The sequence below is a fragment of the Drosophila arizonae genome, chromosome 4 (genome assembly GCF_054131065.1).
Source record: "Drosophila arizonae isolate 15081-1271.41 chromosome 4, UAZ_ARI_1.0, whole genome shotgun sequence".
Classification (NCBI taxonomy): Eukaryota; Metazoa; Arthropoda; class Insecta; order Diptera; family Drosophilidae; genus Drosophila; species Drosophila arizonae.
Window position 1 is genome coordinate 13,509,778 of NC_142924.1, and position 5,149 is coordinate 13,514,926.

Consider the following 5,149-nt stretch of genomic DNA (forward strand, 5'->3'; position numbering starts at 1 on the left):
TAGTCCATGGCAGACAGAGAATTCCTTGAGACTCGCTTCTTCAGCTGCAGTTGCTTCGGTTTTGGCTTCTTTTGTTGTTATGCTGTGTGTTGTGATATTTATGTTTTCATCAAAAGGCAGCCAACAATCAAAATGCGCTGCACTTCGCTTCAACAGACACACACACTCACACACACACAGCTGCAGCTATGAACAGATACAGATACAAATGCAGATACAGCTACGGCTATGGCTGCAGATACAATGCGCACAGGTACATAAGGCAGCCACATACTTGCATATGTACATACATACGTATCTATATCTGTAGGTATGTACAACAGATACAACTACGACAACAATAACAACATCGGCCGACAGAAGGCAACGCTTTAACCTCATATTTATCCAACAGATACTTATAGCGCAAAAAAAAAAAGAAAAAAAACGTTGACGACGAACAACGACGACAAATGCAAAGAAAAAAAAAAAACAGAAAAAAACATAAGCAAAAGCAAGAAATGAAGGCAGTCGTCGCTCCACCTGCCCCGCCTCCTGCCACACTGTTTCGCTCTCCCACTCGCTGGCTTTTGTATGGCAACCCAAAAAAAATAAAAGAAAAATTGTACAAAATTATTATTGTTGTTGTTGTTGTTGCTGTTGAGCATTTCTTCAGAGGCAGAAGAAAAGAAAACAAATTTCAATAAAATATTATTACGCTTACGTTTATCGAACAGGCCAGGCCAGGCCAGGCCAAGCAGCTGGCAGAGGGACGAGAGCGGAGGCGTTGTGTATCTTACAGATACTCATAGCCAGAGTCTCGCACAGGCCAAGTGTTCATTCGATAGTCGCCAAGCGTTATAAATAAACCATATCCATCAATTGCTTAACTCAAAACAGCGCTAAAAGATACAAAGATACGTGTGCGTGTGTATCTGCTTGTGTATGTGAGATACAGATACAGATACAACCAAACAGCAACAAGAACAACAGCTAAACGCCAAACGGCACCCAAATAAAAACAACAGCAACAGCAACAACGTCAAGAAAATCGTCAGGCAGCTAGCTACGTCGACGTCAACGCCGACTTCGCCTCGACTGATAAAATGTATGAAAGCAACAACACAAAACGTACAAAAAGTACAAAATAAAGCGCACAAAAGAAAAAATCTCAAAGTATCTGCCGACGCCACAGTCGACATCGCTGCCCCTGTAACTGAAACTGAGCGAACATCGAACATCGAACCACCGAACGTTGGCAACGTCGCGTCGCGTCGCCCGCTGCTGTTGCTGCTGCTCGTTGATTTTCTTCTGTCGTTGCCTTTTTTTTGTGTTATGCTGCACACACTCACACTCACACACACACACACCCATACTCATACACTTATACACTTACAGAGTGTGCTGCTTCTTTCACTTTGTATGGGCAGGCAGCCAAAGCACTCAGCATAATTTTTTGCACGCTCTTTTCTCCAACGTCGCTCGCTGATTATTTTGCCAAACATCTGCGAGGCGGCAGCGACGCTAACGTCGGCAGCGGTAGCAGCAGCAGCAGCAGCAACAGCGATGCTCTCGACTTGCACGTGGAAAGGTGTTTGCCTCAAACCTACCAAACCTACAAACGAACGGCAACAAGAACAACAAGCATCGTCGCATCGTCAAGCAAAGTTCATCGTTTACTACTGCTGCTGCTGCTGCTGCTGCCGTTGCCGCTGGCATCTCTCTTCACGCTGCTTACGCATTTTACTATCCAGTCCACCACCCCACAGCAGAGCACAGCGCAGCAATAAAAACAACAGTTACACAGCAGCACTCACTCACTCGCTCACTCTCTCTCTCTTCGTCACTCTCTGTCCCCCATGCTCTCTCACTTAACCGAGGCAAAAATGCGCAACATATTTGTGACTGACCGACGCGACGTAGAGAGCGTCAGGCTAGCTGGTCGACTGACTGTCTGACTCTCTGACTGGCATTGCCACCCACCACCCTGCGCCTGCTGCTGTTACCTCTGCCAGCGTTAGCGTCAGCGTCAACGCTAACGTTGTCTGCTTTTTCATTTTACTTTGCCATTTTTTTCTCGTTCACTACTATTTTCACGCTGCTGCTACCAACTGCAATAGTAGTTGTTGTTGCTGTTGCCGCTCTTGCTACATAATTGATTTTAGTGCTGCGCTCTCTCAGTGCTGCTGCTGCTGCTGCAGTTGTTTGTTGTTGCTGCTGCTGGTGCTGCTGGCAGTTACTTTTAGTGTAATCTCAACAGTTGCTGTTGTTGTTGCTGTTGCTGTCATTGCTTGGCCTGTGAGTGTTCTTCCAGCAGCAGCAGCAGCAGCAGCAGCAGCAGCGACAGCAGCAACTTCTTCCTCTCCTACGCCGCCTACTCTCTTCCTCCTCTCCCACCCATTGCCTCCTCCTTTAGCGCTTTCGTCGCTTGCTGTTGGCTCTGGGTTTGGTTTTGTGAAAACCAGATTTTTGTCGTTTTATGCATTAAATTGTTTTTACAGCCGCGTTTAATATACAGGGTGATGCAGTACGGGACCTCAACATTTGATGAAAAGTCAATAAGACAGTTAATTTCAAGTGCATTAGTAACATATTAATTATGATAGTATTCACATCAATTAACTAAATAATTAAAATCGAGCTTTTTAAAATTAATATTAATTATTCGGCATGAATTTTGAAATCACCCTGTACACTTCCACATCTGCCTTGTTTGAGAAGTACCCTGTATATGAAACAGTTTAAGCGCTGTTAATCTTTCCACCCGGCATGCTCTCCCCCTGTAAATTTCCATCTATTCTCTGCTTGAGAAGCAAAGTTTTTTTTTGTGGACCGTCCTATGCACCCTGTATGTGAATCGGCTCGGCTCAGCTCGCAGTCACAGTGACAGGAAGGCACAACAGGAACAACACAGCGCACAACGCATAAGCAGCCCATGACACATACACAATGACAGAGGGGGGACCGAACAGGCCAACAACCAGCAGCAGCAGCAGCAGCAATAACAGCAACAACAACAGCAACATCGCATTTACACAGATACGGATACAGATACTCGAACCTCCCTCGCCCGCACACGTGCATAAGGCTGACGACGGCCTACAACGCAATACACTTCCTTTTACACACACACACACACACACACAGCCATGGGCACGCACGCACACACACAGAGGCAGGCCGGCAGAGGCATAAGCATAACCCAATGAAGCTGCCATCATCGCACAACTGTCGACGTTTATTGTTGTTGTCGTCTTTGTTGTTGCTGTTGTTGTTGCTGCTGCTGGCTCTCACGAAGACTTCCTGCGCCAGGACGGGCTGCGTTTCCTTCTCGCATTGAAATTATGACAAGGACTGCCAAAAATCGACGCTGAGCGGCAGCAGAGAGCAAAAAGTAAATGGAGAAAAAAAAAACACCATGTTAAATAAAATAAAACATAATTTTATGCCAAAGCAACAAACACATTAACACTGCCAGCGGCAGCGACGTCGTCGTCGACGTCATCAATAAATCGCACGGCCAACCAAGCGAACGACCCAACAATCCACCCAACCACCCACCCAGCCAGTCAACACAGCACAGCACACAAAAGCTTACAAGCAACGCACACAAATATACAACGTTCGTTCGCTCTCTTTCTGCTTGCCTCCCTTTCTCGCACACACACTTGTTCGCACTCTCTATCTCTCTCGCTCTCACTCTCTTCCTCTCTTTCTCTGTCTGTTTGCCACCTCCAACAGCGGCGCTGCGCTCGTTTGTGTTTTGAAAATTTAATCTCGATATGGCAACAAATATGCTACAATTTCATTGAGATGAACACCCGATACGGCTACGCCGAAGCCGAAGGCAAGAGCTGAGCCGAAAGCCGTTGCCGAAGCCGAGCAGTAGCCGAAGCTTGGCTGCTTGGGTATGCATTTAATTCGCAGTGAATTTCTCACGCTGTGCAGCTGCTGTTGCTCTCCGTCAGTGTGTATGTGTGTGTATGCGAGAAGTGTAGTAAATACACTACTACATTTTTCTGTGCTAATTGAGTGATAAATTGGGAGTGGATTTTGGGCATGATTCGACGTTGCTGAGAGCGCGACGTGAGCGTGAGCGCGTGAAATGAGAGTAACTGTGAGTGAGAGAGAGAGAGTGTGCACATGCTTATGTGTGTATGCCTGTATGTGTATGTGAAGTGTTGTGTGCGGCAATTGATATGCTCAGATTAAATTGTTAAATGTTTTTTTATTCGGGTAATTAAAGTATTTCAATTTTGCGGCCACTCGACGAAACGATTGGGCGAGTGAGTGTATCTGAATGAGTGTGCTTGTGTAGTTAAGCAGATGGTTTGTTTACTCACAAATATCTATATATATTTTTGTACTAAATTGGTTAATTTAATTTGCGAATACAAATAAAAGCTATAAAAGCTCAATTACTAAGTATAATGTCAACGTTTAAGAAACAATTAATTTGCATTTAAATAATGCACAGCCAACACTCAATTTGCATATGTAAGCCGCCTATCGAGTGTCGCCAAAAATTGCGCCCCTGGCTGCCGTAAATCATTCAAATATCAACCACAAATCACAACAATTAAGACAAATGTGCTGAAAAATCTACTTAACGCTACCCACACACACACGCACATAAACAGTCATGCATATAGACGGATAGTAGCGTGCTCACACAGATACAATCATAAACACACTCGCAGAGGCTTTCAAAACAAACCCAATAAATGTCAAAGCACACAAAAAAGTAGTAGATTCTACTACGCTTTGCGCTTTTACGCTAAACGTAGCAATAAACGCACGCAAAGAAGTCAAACAAATTGACATACGTATAATTATTATTTTACTTAAGTGCTCGCGCGTCGTCGCCCCTTAACAGTCAAATGAATACCAAACACAGCGACCTGAAATAAATCAAGCGCGCGCGAGCGAGCGAGCGAGCAAGAGAGATGGCACAACCCGAGAGAGAGCCGTCAACTGTACCACGCGCAAATGCTCGCAAACATGTTCGCTCTCTCGGGCAATGCAAGCGTCTATGGCTGTGCACGAGTGTGTGTGTGTGGGTGCGAAGGTAGCGCCGCCATAGCAGCAGCGACAGCGAACAACGAACAGCAGCAGCAGCAGCAGCAGCGAACAGCAGGCAGCGAAACCCGAACAGCGAGCAGCGACAGCA

The 5,149-nt window shown here is 45.6% G+C and overlaps 1 long non-coding RNA gene across 1 annotated transcript in view; it reads right to left on the reverse strand.

The window, feature by feature from the left end:
• LOC149269154 (uncharacterized) overlaps nt 1–5,149 on the reverse strand; it is a 47,533-nt gene that overhangs the window by 28,477 nt on the left and 13,907 nt on the right. The gene's annotated exons all lie outside the window — the stretch shown is intronic.